Below are 16,937 nucleotides of genomic sequence, written 5' to 3' on the forward strand. Positions count from 1 at the left end.
TTCTCACGCAAATGAGGCAATTAATTGAAAAACAAATTTACAGGAAGAAAAATAAAAAAATTTCAGAGGGTTGTTCAAGAAAAGCGTTTTATTTTCCTAATAATTACAAATGAGTTCAATGCTAATATATTAATCATAGGAAATATGTCAATATAAATTACTTCGAAATGCTAAATAATCCTTAGAAAACAATATTCAGAAAAGGTCTAAACTGTTTGACGGAAACCACAATTTCTACCTGACTTTTCGATGTAGACAAACACTTACCAACTGACTAATGAACCATTTTACAATATAATGTAGATTTAGTACAAAAAGGTTATACAGGGTGTTCAGTAAGTCAGGAAACGGGTTTCTATTGTTCTCATTGTTACAAACAATGAGAACAATAGAAACCCGTTTCCTGACTTACTGAACACCCTGTATATTCAAATAATGGATTTCCCAAAGAAATATTTAAGAAACAAAATTATTTTTTAATATAATTACAAGATAATTTTTAGTTTTAATCTAGATAAATCATTATTTAGTTTGTGGAATGGCTACAGAGACGTTTCCAGGATTAAAATTTAGTACAAGCTCTTTTATGCAAGTAATTTGAACCTATAGTACCAGACTAATTTTTACTATGGCACACATTTTTGTCATTATTTGAGAATAAAACATTATTATAATAATTATTTTTCACTATTGATATATCAAACATATTTGAGAGAATATGGTTTTATTATTAATGATAAACTATCAAGAAAATTTTTGGTTCAAAAAATATTTTCTTATTCAATAATAATTAAAAAAATTTACGTATAGAATGTGAATTTAATTTTTTAGTTGCTAAATAAATATTTTAAAAAATAATTATGATAATATAGTTGAATAGGGTTGTACAATAACGAAAAATGTATTATTTTCATTACATAATTATTTATAGTGAATGATAGTCTTTAAGTAAATTTATGATAATAAAGTATTTTTAACAATATTTTTAAAATTTATTTTATAAAAAAATTCGCTCAAATCCTATTTTCTCTTGAATAAAAAACATTGAAAAACAATTTCACATTCTTTGAAAAAAAGAACAAATTCCTTTACTGATTCCTTCAAAAATAAATTAGTATTGTTCAATCTGATTTAAGTTATTTCCGTATTTTTACTTTTAAGTATATTTACTATGTATAATATCAGAGAAAGTCTTGTGAAAAATTTAGGGAATGTGTCACCTCCCTCCTATAGAAATATGACAACTCAACTCGTTTGTCTTAACCAGTAAAAATATTGCCTTGCTTATCATTTTTTTATAGGGAAGAACAAAAATAAAAGATAAAAGAAGTATTTTTAGTACAGTTGTTTCGTTTCCACAGATCTTTCCACTGAAACTAAACTAACTGATGACAAAGCGAAATTTTATAGAAAAGGTATCTAATTGTTAAGTTAATGGAAAAGATATGAGAAATGATAGTCATTAAAGTCATGCTCGCAACTGTTTAATTTTATAACTCTTAAAAATGCTCATAGTGTCAACTGTTAATTTATGATAAATGATTAACTTTTTATTTGAATTGAAGCGTAGTAACAAGTATACTCAGTGTACTGAGTTATTATGTAAACGTTTTTTTAATTTTGTGTATTTATAGAAAAGTAACAGTTTTTGCTTAGTTTGATTTGGAGGAAACACGTGCTAATTTTTCATTATTTTTTGAGCTGTTTATTTTGAGAAAACACTTTATATTTTTCATATCTATATAATTCTTAAAATTTATAACAAAATGATTAATTATGACTGGGACAGAATTTTTGGAAGTAGTGTTATAGGTTATCAAAAAAGGTTATTTATTAAAAAAGGTATATGAAAAATCCATTTTCTCGAAACATCCGTTAGTTCTTTTTTATATTTATAAAACTAAAAAATATTAATACAACTTTTGTATGTCATTTTCTTATAGACGCTATGATGCCTGAGGCTAAGATTTACAAAAACTGGATCCACTCAAGTGTTGATTGAGTAAAGCCATATCGTTTCATCAAATAGTATCTAAATAAAGCTACGCCTAAGCAGATAATATTATTAACTCGTAATGTTCAATTTTTATTAATGTATAAAATATAAAACTATTTAAATAATGATAGAATGTCTGACTTCTGTTGAAACAGATATCATTACTTTGACACCCCAGAATATGCTCAGCAACAAGACCAATGTATTATGCTTGTGCCAGTCTAATGCAAAAAATTACAGAAATATTGCATTATTAAAAAAAGGCAGCAATATTTAATAAATGATTGGATTATTCATGTACTATGACGATGGTTAATAACTGTACAACAGATGTTATCAGAGCAGATTGTAGTTTGCAACTAGGCTATTCAAGTAATTTTTTATAAACGTATATCTTGCATTCAAAGTTAAAATAATCCTGTCAATGTTGTACACAACTAGAAAACAAATTTTATAATACAATTAAAACATTTTAGTTAGTAAATTTTATTATATTTCAAGAAAAGCAACTATTAAATTATTCAGATCTATTTGAAAATAGTAGAAAGCTTTTTAAATATCTCAAATCTACGACAAAGCATACAACCTAATTATGATCAATTAAGACAACGATATATTTTTTCCTTGATAACTTCTTGCTACATAGTTATTATATTGGCGTAGTTAAAAATAATTATCTTGTCACATGTAATGAAAGATTATTTTCGGTAACGGTAATATAGTTCTGTGGATTATTACGAGAGAATATTGAGAGCTAGAAAACTATTTGAAGGTTTATTGCAAATTTATAATGTAAACATAGTATTCTTTTCTTTAGTTGATAGTTAGCATAATAACAAAAAAATTCTTAAAAAAACTGAATCAATATCTTCTCAATCATTTTTAAATTTCTACGGCTCTTTTTTTATTTGTATTTCTATAACTTCATAATGTTTTAAATAATAATGTAGAAATTATTACATAAATTTATATCCATGATACCTACTTTCAAAAATAATACAATAAATAATAATATCTATTGTTTTTTAACTAGAATCTTTTTAGAACCAGTTCCTAATCGGAATCCTTAAAAAATAAAATATTAAAAACCTTTAATAGAATCTGAAACTTAAGGATTTTTATTTTAGTATAGGTTTAAAACCAGTTCTTAAAAGTCTAAAATAGTCTAATTCCTTGTCCCATGCGCCTTTTTTATAAATATGTGGAACTACCGATCTTCTCAAGAAACACGATCATCTTAATAACAGATAAAAAGTCTTAAGCCACATCGTTGTCTTTGTACTTTCTTTCATACCATCTTCTTTTTGCGTTTTATAATATTATAATTATTAAATTTACTACAAGTTAGATCCTATAAGAATCAAAATTATATTTTTAATCCAAATCTTCACTTCATATATTTTTCTTAATATTTACTATTTATAGTAATATAAAATATTTTATTATAGCTTAGGACAAAAAATGGTATTTTTTACTTTAAGTTGATATTTTTCATTTAAATGTGTAGACTAAAGAAAATAAACATTTTTTATATAAAAAAATGATTACTCCAGCATACCTACCCTTTCATATTAGATCATTTAAATATATTCAGTGGCGGCTCATGGGTGCTGGTGGTGGGTGTGTGATTTTAAATATAATATTGCCAGTCGTAGATAAAAAAAATTGTCAAATTAAATATAATAAAATAAAACGCAATACACATATTATTTCAAAGGTCGCAGTAGAGAATATAAATGAAAATAATTTTATAAGCGATTATACTATTACAGCAACCGATTTCGACGTTCAGTTAATTATAAAAATAAATTAGCCAATATACTAATATTTTACCGTGTAGACGACGCTGACAGTCAAACACTGCTCGTCTGTGCAAACGTATCCGCGTATACTGAGCGAAACAACTTTAATATTCGTACACGACTAATGTATTATAACTATTACACTATTTAAAAATTTGAATTTTTAATAAAAATGTAGAATTAAGATAATACAATTGATTTTCTTCTTTTAATTAATTTTAGTAGGGTGTGCGATCGTCCCGTCGTTCAAACCACGAGCCGCCATTGAATGTATTGGTGATTTTACTATGGATTTTATATTATGTGATATCTGTCACTGAAACTTGGAAGTTCATAAAAGGACTACACAGGAAAATACATTCTATCACACTGGAAATTTATATTTAGACACAACAACGTGAATTGGAAAACATAATATTTCAATGAAATATTTCATTTTTTTTCCATCTGATTAAGATAATTGTATTTGAAATCAAATTAGTTTTCATTAAATTTTTTATGGATTAGTATAGAACAACATACATATGTAAAATATCAATAAACGTTTAATGAATTGAAACTTCTAATTAATCCAAATTAAGTAATCACCAAATTTAATCATTTTTAATATTTATATTTACAATAAAAAACCTATTTTATTCAAGTCTTAAAAACCAATAGATTACATTTTTTTTAACTCGCATTATGTTTTTTTTTACTTACACTTTACTGATGTTTTTTAACCGAATACAAAAGACGATGCAAAAAACCGTTAACCAGTAAATCGATTGATATATAATGTGATTTAAAGCTTCAGAAATAATGAAATCAAATGATCATTATCATTATTTTTGTATTTTCCCATTTCAAGCAAAAATTTATTATTAAGTAGAAAACAATTTTGACAGTTTGCACTTTAAATATTTGAACATACAATGTTAAGTCGAAATATTTGTTTTAACTTTTTACTTTACTAGTATAAAAACTATCATCACTGGCTGATGTACTATCAATTACATATTATTTAGTCTTATCTTTTTTTTTCTATTATTATAAAACTGTGTAAGAAACTTATTTAGGATGTGTCAAGTTATAATCGTTATTTTTTTAAACAATATAAATAAATATGACTTTTTAAATTAAACTATTGAATTTTATTCGGTGAAATTTTTATTTCAATATTCAGTTGGCGTAACGAGTTAATTTTATAACTGATAATCTATTTCTCAGTAATTTCGGGTACTTTAAATTGTGGGAAATTTTCCTAGAAATTCATAATCTAAGTATTTGCTGTAATAATATATAAAAATAAGATGAGCTGTTTGTGTATTTTTTTTTTTTAAATTGTTGTTTATTAAAAAATAATTTATAACTATCATTTGATTAACAATTTAAAAAATTAACATATACAAATACCATTTGTTTCAAAATAATTAGGAAAAATTGTCCTATCTCAATTAAATCAAAAGTTTTACTTAAAAAATTACAAAATAGAAATTTTCTGTTTTTCGAAGAAAAAAAATTAATAATTTACTTAACTTGTAAACAATATATTTAATTATCCCAAATATGAATGCGTGTCAATGTCTTTGTTAATACTCATATGTAATGGTTTGACCTTTTTATAATTCTGTGATGGATCAACGTAGCTTTAATAACAAAATACTCTATCTTTTAGGATACACAAATTTGACAAAAAAAATTAGAGGTAATTCGGTTGCGAAACATAAATTAAAATACACAATTAAATTTTATAGAAAATACATTTATAAATTTTAATTTATCTAGTAAGACTTTTTGTTCGATATCTGAACAATTACGTTGGATTATTAAACATATAGTCATACAATAATAATGTAATTTCGTAGTAATAAAGAAAGTTAAATTTTTATTTACAATAGGCAAACGAAATGCTCAGAATTTGAATCTTATTTTCGTTTCATTATTCTTTCAAAAGATTATGGAGGATGAAGAGACACCGTTTGGCAGGTTTCACGTTAAAGATTATTCAAAAGAAAAAATACATCCTTCGCTGACACATAAAAAGTGAAAAGTGAAATAAGCCTTTAGGTAGGCCTACAATAAATGCATATAGTAAAATTTTTATCTTTCGCGTTTGACTTTTTATACGAACATTTATAAATTTGCATATTACCCAATAACTTATTAAAAAGTAAAAAATATTTGATACTTGAAAGATTGTGCATACTATTATTCAAACATGAATGTACAAACATGAACCCTTAGCCAATAATTATAATAATAAAATAATAATAACCGCCCTGGATTTATTGTTTTTAAAATTACCTATTTTGTATAAAATATAATAATTTTAGAACAAATTAAAAAAAATACGAGCTTTAGTCATGAAACAGCAATGAAATATTTATAGTTATGAAACATGTATCATAGACAATAGTTTTAATAATTAAGTGATAAAACAGGTATCATGAGTATTTAACCCTTTGCAGGTCATGCGGTTTTAAAGTACTCATTCCGTTGCGTGGTGTAATAAATTTGAATTAATGAAATTTATTTGTTAAACCAAATATTATCTAATACTGACACTAAATAAAAAGATATAAAAATACCAACACGAAATAACTCACCAAAATACTTTTAAAATCAATTTAAAATTGTTGCGATAATCATTTACCCCTCGCGACCGTATAATACAATACTAATTAAACATAATATTTTATAACAACTTTATTCAACTGATCATTATAAAAATTAGATAAATTAAAAAAATTAATGTATTGATATTAATCAAAGACAATGTGTTTGATATTCATTATAGTATTTGATATACATTCACAATATTTTAATAATTATATTGGTATTAAAAAAAGACTTTCTATAAAATATCTAAAATATGAAGTCAATTTTAAAAAAACTCATATTATTATTTTATAATATTATTATTATTCAAATTAAGGTCAACTTTATTGAACTCATATTTCAATATTAATAAATTATTACTATTCATTTTAGTATTTTGTTTTTAAATATAAAATAGCATTTCCTTTAGATAATTTTTATTAATTTTAGATTTTAAATAAATCTAAACGATGTTATATGGAAATTTGCACAACTAATTTGTTTTTTCAGTTAACTTTATAGTTAATTTAAATATAAACTGACCTTAATTATTATTAAAACTATATAAAATAATAATGTAATTTTAAACTTTTCACTACCTACAAAAACATTTTTCTTTATATTATTTTAAAGTGCTGTTTCTTTTTTATAAAATATACTTTGTACAGAAGACTAAGACTTTTGTAAATACAAACCATTAACACAAATATAAGTAAAACAACTTTAATGCTTTGTAATTTTTACTAAACATGGGAATGTGACATAAAACAAACTGAGTACTAAGAATTCCACATGTTTTGCATTCCAAATGGAAGCAATAACAGATATTTTACTATTTTGTTTATACATATAAATAATATGTAAAAGTTATTTGATTTGGCTTGAAGAATATTTTTTTTTTTTTGATATATAGTATAAAACTATGTCATACAAACGTATTTTCATTAAAAAAAACTACAAAGTCATAATTTGAATTAAATTTCAATCTACAAAATACATTTCTAGATCTATTTCCTCTAATATATTGCAATAGTTAATAAAATTATTTTTATAAAGTAAGGTCTCTCCCTAAAAAAATGATTCATATAATTAAATAAGAATTTTTTTTTTAATGTCTTTACAATTAGACGACTTCAGGTATAAATCGAAAATAATAAATACTTAGACATTTTAAGAGGATGATCTATACCTCTGAAAATAGCACTAAAGCTTAAAGAAAACGATTTTTATAATAATGAAATAAAGTAAGCGTAACTTTAAAGATGTTTTTAGATATTTTTATTAGAATAAAATTGTTTCGTGGAGAGCTATTAAATATTTACCAAATAATTGTGCACTCGTCATCACAAAATCCGACTAAATAATTCACATTACTTTTTCAAGAAGTTTCTCTATTTTATAACCATAGTTCTAAATAGAGTTCAATTAAGGGGACAAGAGTACTTTTTGAATTCATTTTTTTATATACCCTAACAGCCTGTAGGCTTTGACTTTTATAAGCGTATAAAATGTTTATTGCATCTCGATTTAAAATATTGTGTTTGCTAAGGGCTAAATTCTCAACCGTGTAATGGTTACAGTTCTATTGAAAAACTGAAATAACGACCCTTACATTAAATGGTATCTATATTTTGTCATGTTTCATGTATTTAATACACTAAGACTAAAACTTTGCTGAATCAATATACATTTTGACGTTCTTATAGTTTTAGAGTAGAAATATAGTTAAACACAAAACTAAACGTTACCCAATCAGTTTAGTAGTACTTGGGCGAAGTGGAGTAACAGTAAATTAGAATAATTGTAAACAAGTTTGATATTTTAAACCCAATAAACAATTTGATTTTTTAAGTGTTATATAAACTAACTCAAAGAAAATTGTAAAAATCTCTACTATAAGGAAAATATTAGATGCAATATGGTTATTAAGTTGTTTTATATTTCAACATTGTTCATTTTAACTGAAAGCGTACAGCGTTAGTGTGTTAGGTAATCTATTAACAATAAGTATAAAGGAGGTTTAACATTTTCTAATATTAAATGCGTTTCTTCGATAGTCTGGTTAAACATGTACTCGGAAATCAGCTTTTGTTAGTCGTTATGTCATACAAACGAACAAATTTCATAATATAATGCACATTGTGTACCTATGTGTAATAAAATATTTTGTTATAAGCATATTTTGTGAGTAATAATAATAAACCCAAGTGAAAAGCTGAATGGCAAGTTATTACAATTCGTAGAAACAGATATAAAATCTCCAATGTTGTTAACAAAAATACTAAGAAACATTTTATAGCTTCATGTTTGAAAGACTACTCAACCAAAACTAATTAGAGTTACTATGACAATACATCCAAGTTAAGAAGTTTTAAATTAAACACAACAATTTTTAAAAAGTTTTCATCGAATAATTTCAGTTATGATTATAATATGAATAGTTAATATTTTTCTAATCGTTTACCTTTAACGTGAATTTATTTAAAATTGTCGTTACTTAAATTTCATAAATTTTATCATTAAAGTAACGCCGGCGTTCCAGTTATACAATATTGATACATTCTTGCAAAAAAATTTGCTGTAAATAAAAAATGGATGATTAAATGAATTAATATAAAAATATTTTTACTAGAGTAATCATAATTGTTTTTTTTTTATTTTAGCAAACATTAATGTAATTTTCTAAAGACGTTTTTATTTGATTTGAATTTTTAAGTATTTACAAAATTAATTATAATGAAATTAAAATGGAAAATAAAATAATTTTATTCACTTGCAATAATTCTAACCAGTTTATTTGGAAGGTTTAGACAAATACTATAATTTTAAGAAATATTTTTGGACGGTAGTAATTAGTAAAATAAATAAACTAAACTTTTAAGAGATATGTATTTTTTAATATTTATATGTAGTAGCTATTTATAAACTACCTTCAACGTTGAGTGACTTAAAAAATTGCAGGGAATTGAGCAGCGTCTATGTCGTCAATTATGTTTTTGTAGAACGACTTTACAGTGGCAAAAGAACAAGTAATATTGTGATGAAAAACAAATCAGTTTATGGACTAAATATGAACATTTTGATATTAATGTTTGCAATAAAACATACCACTTGTTGTGTGTGTGTTGGTTTAAATTAATTAAATAAATTAATACTTTTTTGCTACAAAAGTTATACTACAGTTATTCCTATATATATATATATAAGTTATGTTTATGTAGTTAAACCAAAACTATAAGTAAAAAAAATGTGAAAAATGATATCTCACGAAAAAAATCACTTAAGTGATACGCTGGGTTTTTTTTATTTTTTCTCTTTCGCTCAATCGACACATTTATCTGAATCTCAGAGACACGTCACATTCAATTGTTGTTGTGATCTTAACCTAGAAAACTACTGCGAGTTGAATCTTTTTCACTTTTAATTTGTTTCGTCACAATTGTTGATCTATTAAGTTGTATTTATTAGAAACATTCATCGATTTGTTTAAAATACGTTACAGGCGATCATTCTCAAGTTTTAATAATTGTGTCTTGCGTTATTCGCTAACACGCTCGTCATCATTTATCTAATACAAACAAGTCATACGCAGTCTCGTTAAATAAGACCGTATGTTTGTATAAGACTTCTTATACAAACTCTCAAACCATCAGCTTATGAATCAAACTCATCAAAACTACCTGAAATTCAATATCTTTTCCTAACATAATCTTAACAATATGCACATTGACACACTATTTTCAATAAGTATAGTAATCCTCTGATCGTTTACAACACGAGTTACCCCTTTACGAATTCGTTTGATAATGTTAATTCGTTATTTTTCATTTTCATACAATCAGTCATTGAGTTTGTATCTAAACACTTTTCCGAAATAATATTATAAATTATGTTTTCATTAATTATCCAAAATTAGACAATTTCAATAATCCAAAATGATTATCACCGCACCAGTTGTATTAATAACGAACCACAATGTGTTCCATCACAACTCCGTACATTAGTAACATCCGTTTCTCGTTGCCCTTTACAGTCGACTCTCAATTTCCTACAAGACTTCACGAAGTCGCACAGCAAACTTCAAACTATCTCAGTACTCTTCGACTGCACAATCGGTTTTGTTGAATATAATAAAATACAACACACGAGAAGTCTCCGGACGCCTATTCACAAACTCTGCACGAATATAAACCCTTTACTTATGTGCACGTTCTTCAATGGTAGCTGTTGATCCGATTTTTATTGTACTTAATTTTCTTAATTGTACGATTTATGTCGTTTGAATTTCGAAATACCGCTTATTTTTTATTGCTGCATGAATTTAAAAAATGTCTAAATTAATCTATTTAATAACTAGTGATTTAAATAGTATTTCAAAATAAAGCTCGTTATGACTAAAAACAATCAATGGCTATGGCCAGTAAACAAATGTCCCAACGAATATTACTCGAAAATTAAAAGAAACCCGGAGAAATGATCAATAAACACCATAATATAATATTTTCAAAAACAACAAAAATCATCTTGTAGCATAGAAAAGTGTATAAAATCCGTTGCACAAGACAGTGTGCAAAAATAAAAATTATCTCTGTACTAACGCCATTTATGTCACGACGATAAATATGTTGAAATTACATATTAGTTACAACAGCGATCTGTTGAGTTTATATCTACTTCAAAGCGCATTTACCTCAGCGTGTGTAATTGTTTTAATGTTTGACAATATGGCAAATTGAATTATATGTTAAATTCTCAAGTGCAATAGTAAGTAATACAACTGTAGATACGAAACTACTTGTTATTACACATCTACAAGTTGAATTCAATAATTTTAACAATAATGAAAACTTTCCGTTATTCGGCATAAGTTTCGTAGAAAATATGTAGTAACCACACGCAGAATATTCAAGGACCTTTGTGATAGATAGGCGATAGAAACCATACAATCGCGTGAATGTATTGGAATATTTTATAGGCATATCAGGGGCATGAACTAGGCAATCGTTGAAACGTTAAAGTTTGTATGCAGTTGTCAGAGGTCTAACCGACTCTGATACGTTGACATTCATTTTAAAACAATTATGGCCTTCTGCGTTCCAACAAGTTGATTAAAATCTAGTACTAGGAATTGGTGAGAACGGTAGTCTATTACATTTCATGGTGTCCCGAGATGTACAGCGTCTCGTTAGCGATCGTCGTCAGTTGGCCACTACTAATATTATTCAATAGGACAACCCGAATAATGTTATTTCCCGGCGATTATTCTCGTGAATTCTCGGTATTGAAATTTCATTGTCTACTGAAAATCTATTCCACTATTTATGTACCACTTATGTAATCATTGTGTTACTAAATTAATTGCATTGACTTTAAAGCAACAATCTCCTGGTATCAAAAACACTTAACTTAATCATTTATTTACACCTCTCTAAATACTAAAAATAACAGTGTTTAGGGTTTTATTCAGATTAGGTTTGAACTTAAAATAAAAAATGTACGTAGACAGTGGCGGTTATAAAAGACTTACAAGAAGTAGAGAATAATGGAAAATTAAAAATCATATGACAATAAATTTAAGTGTTAGCAAACCATAACGGATCTTTGGAGATATTGGGGGGAATAAATAATTCATTAATTGACATACCTAATATTTTTTTTTTTAATTTAGCGGTCATATCTAAAAAATAATGGTTCTGAATAAAAATCTATCAGCCTAAAGATTTGAACTGTATGTGCACATTTAGTATTTTCCTCGATATTTTAAAATATTGTACATATTTTTTTATTTTTAATATTCTTTGAAGTTTTATGATAACGAGCGTATCTATAACGTGTTAATTACTCTTTTACTACAATAAACGAATAATTAAAATGTCATTGATAAAGATTTCAGAGTAATTAGATTTTTTTAAATATCATACGTATATGTAGGAGGGCCATAGATGGATTGCTTCTTCTCTTTTTACAGTCACTGCACGAAAAAATCCTAAGTTATGTCTTATTTTTATTTATAAAAAGTACCAAATAGAATATAATCCATTCTCAATCTACCTCGATACCAAAAATAAACAGTTTAAATATAATCTGTGTTAATGTAAAACTGTTAGGTGTTGTATTTTTCGTAGAACTATTATTCCGATTGAAATTCGTTTTAACGACAAATTAAAACAAAAGCATCATACTAAAACGAATTTCGTGATTGTTTTATTAAACCCTCTAACTGTTTTATACCGTTCAAGACCTTTGTAGATAGTTTTATTTCCAGTGAAATGTGTCGTGTTTCTTTTCTGCTAGGCGCATCTATGCAAGCGCATCAATCTTCGCACGTTTAAAAAAACGGCGGTAGTTTGTACGACCTCAATTTAATAACAAAAATGTTCGTTACACATTCTTGTTCTCCACTGCCAACATCATAAATCGTGTACTTACCGTATTTTGTTACGAGTTACCATTGTGTAAAAATCAACCATAACTTTTTTAAAGGACTTGTTTTTTTCCCTAGAGATACACCTAATAAAAAATACTATTTTTAAAAAGGTCTTACGAGATATATGGTGGAGTGGGGTAATTGTAAGCGATCAGTCTTGTAAAAAATATATTTTTTTTGTATTCAGAACAAAAATGGTTGAAAAACGGTAACACAGTGGGCGCGTGGCATAGATGGGACTAGTATAAATGATATCTGACAGTGATTAAAATCACTATCATAAGAAACGCTTCCATGCAAATCTGTAGATAGTGTTTAATTTTAAGAAATCGATGGATTATTGAAATGCAAAATTCTAAATCAAAAACAATTATGGAAAAATTGCAAAATAATCTTTGACATGGGCAATGATTTTTACTGAATCAGCAAATATTCGTCGCATTTTTTTTTTTTTTTTTATAAAATTGGCAATTTAAGCTGATTCAAGTGTAAAAATTAATTTTTTCGACTTTAAAGAAAAAATAAATTGAAATAAGTTTAACATTATATTCTATGTCAATTAGATTTATATAATATTTATGAAAATCTATGTACCTTCTAATAAGGTATTTTAAAATAAATTAAAATACAATACCAAGAATTTTAACACCAAAACTGCACCTTTTTTAACCACGGCAACCATTTGACATATATTTGAACATCGGAGTATTTCCGAAACATTTTCAAAACTTAAGTTGAAAAAGTTAATTTTTTTTGCAGAAGTTGCTATTTTGAATCTCCCCCTATGGGCAAGTAAAGGGTCAGATTTTCAAAAAATTTATATCAAACGAAAGAGAAATATCTAAAGTTTTAATATAAAAAATAGTTATTTTGATTTGTGCATTTTTCAATAAGTTGTGGCAATTGAAAAAAACAAAAATGCCGATATTTACCGATTTTAAAAATTTTAATTTTTTAGGGCGTTTTTACTATTTACGGGGAACGAGGACAAAATTTTCAATTTTTGAGGGTAATGTCTTCAACTAGATACGATTTGTGATCTTTTGACGTATTGTTGAAAAAAATCGGTCGGGTGAGAGCTGAGAAAAAGTAGTGACAGACACAAAAAAATATATATTAAAAAATAAACACGTCATAGTAAAATTAACACCTTCACAGCTTCCCATCGAAGCTAAAATATTCACAATATGTATTCGAATGTTAATAAAAATATATTTCTGAATACTTACAATAAAATTTGAATTGTTTGAAAAAAAATTATTTATTTAATATAAAATAATTATTACAGTCATAAATAAAAGTTTTATAAATACTCATAAAAATATTTATAATAAATTGAATTTGTATAATATATAGTGTAATATTATAATACAAACTTCGAGTCGTTTATTTTATGGCCAAAGATAACACAAGTAATTTCGAACAGCGAAAATAAATCGTTCATGTACAAAATATCATATGCGTTGACAGTGTCAGTGCGGTTGGTACGACGTTCGGTTCTAGTGGCGCGCACGAGGAGGTGACACGAAGATGACTTTTACGTATCGTTTGCGGTGGCCGTGCGACTCTTGCTGGACTTTGTACCGCGACGTATGGCACGTGGTTTTAATCCGTCAAACTACTTAGCGGTTTGGCGGCGGCTGATAAAAATGGCGCGGGGCTCCGTGTAAGATAAAATTTCCGCACCACGACAATCGGACAGTTCCAAGCTAAATAAGTTTCATTGAAGGACAAGGTTATTTTAAACCAAGACAAAAGAAACTAAAACTTATAATATAAATACATTTTTGTCAAACAATTACAAAAATAAAAGCTATCGTTAAAAATATAATAGATTTATAAGTAATAACATTTTAACGAATAAATAAATCTTCAATACATAGTCGCCGTGATGCTATACGAATTCAACGGACTAACTTAATAAAAAAAAAAATTCCAAGTTCTTTTATACATGACACTATTCATTGGAATGAAAAGACACTACGAACTTTAAATGTAAGAGGTTTTGGCCGTTGACAGGTTATAATTGAGCTAACTAGTAAAAATCTACATTTATTAATTGGTACACCGAAACTGAAAAAGTTTATTGAATATTGTCTGATCTCCATGTTTGGATATTACCGCATCTCAAATAGGACGTTTAAAAGGTTGGTGTGTTTCACTAGAATAAAAATTAGAGGTTTTTTTTTGTAATTACCTACGCCACCACATCTATGAACTATGTTACGCGGAATTTTCGAAACAAAATCTCCACGGGTAACATCATGATATTCCCATGTTTAAAAAATTGGAATAACATTGATGTTTCTAATACGACCTATGGCATCGAATGTTACTCTGCACTTGAAAATTTTCGATATGATATTTTCCAGTTTTCTCGAGAAATATAGACGATTATAAAAAATTGCTAGAGTTATCAACAATTTTTTTAAATGGTGACTCAGTTAAAAAAAATATACCCTCCTGGAACCATGCACTAAACTCACCGGATGAGTGAAGCAATATATTGCTTAAAGATTTATTTAAAAAAATTTAATATAATGATTTTTTATTTCTATTTTTTCATAACTTTTATTAGTAAAAACTGGAGTTTATTTTTTGTCGAATAGCAGTATGTAATTTGTTTAAAGATTCGATAATACTTATGATTTTTATTTACAGGGAAAAGAAATTATATGCTCTCTTAAAGTACGAAATGACTCGGCAGAGAGACCAATTAGGCTAATGGAAGATTTTCATGGAAGTTTAACTGTAAACGATTAAACAGCTGAGTTACTTTTACGCTGTGACGAAGAGAATAGAAAATTATATCCTAATTGCAACAAAGAAACATTAAAATATAATTTTTATGTATATTTTTGTTATAATTTGTGAATTCAATATTTTATTTTTTATGAAGTAATTTTTTTATATATATGTATATAATAATATTGAGAAATAAGTATACTTATGCGTTTAAGCTAATCAAATACATCAATTTACAATTGAATATACAATTATAACCAAATACATTTAAATTAAGCAATAAAACTCGTATACTTAGTAAAAATCGTAAAATGATATCAGCTATAACAATTAAACGATCGATTCAAAGAAATGTTTATTTATAACTTAAATTTTGTCAAATTTAATTTTAAATATTTTTCGTATGATACATTAAGTTGTATTACACACGTTTCCTCAAATATAATTAAATATTCGTAAATAACTCAATTTTACCAAATATTACATATTTTGACATTATTCTGCAAAACTAATGGAATAATTAGAATAAAAACTGTTAAAATTTTATTTACACAAAACAATTAGATCTACAATTTAGTTGCAATATTTTTTTTTCGCGAGAGCGCTAATTTACGAGTTAATTGATAAAAACTAAAAAACTACCCTTTTGGCATTTTTTCAAACCCAAGTCAGCATTGGTCAAACTTATCGGCCTGAAATTTTTTGTAGCTACTTTTACATACAAATTTAGGGGTGAGACCGAAGAATTTTCAACATTTTTTAAATAACGGACACTAATATATATAATATATTTTATATATGTAACATAAAAGAAACTAAAAATTGTGAATGTTGATAATAATTTTTATTATTTTTGTAATTATAATATAATTGTTATTTAATGAATGAAATATTATGTACAGTAAACAAATACTTTCATGTATGTGTGTATAATGATACACACAAAAAATACATTAGGCTCATTGTTGATAGGGATTTACAAGCTAACTATGGAATCAACCGTTTCACAATAAATCATCAACAATAGAATAATTTTATTACACGAGTAGCATCTTCTTTTTAATATAACATCACTACCCTAGTAGATTAACCGATTAGGGTAGCCGATACGAAATTCATGCTTACAATACAAAGATATAAAAAATATAAATCTCTTTATATTGAACATTAATGTACAACAAAAATATAATTAAATTTACATTTCCATCAAATTTGATTATTAAGAAAAAAATGAATTCATAATTTTAAATTAAATAAATTTATAAAAACTACATTAATAATCAGTGTTGGGATTAAAAACCAAAAATTCATCTAGATGAGAAAACGATATTTGGCGAAAAAATTATCCAAATAAAAGATAAAATAATTTGTCTTAGACAAAATGCAG

The sequence above is a fragment of the Daktulosphaira vitifoliae genome, unplaced genomic scaffold, assembly GCF_025091365.1.
Source record: "Daktulosphaira vitifoliae isolate Bord-2020 unplaced genomic scaffold, ASM2509136v1 Scaffold_1, whole genome shotgun sequence".
In the NCBI taxonomy this organism is placed as follows: Eukaryota; Metazoa; Arthropoda; class Insecta; order Hemiptera; family Phylloxeridae; genus Daktulosphaira; species Daktulosphaira vitifoliae.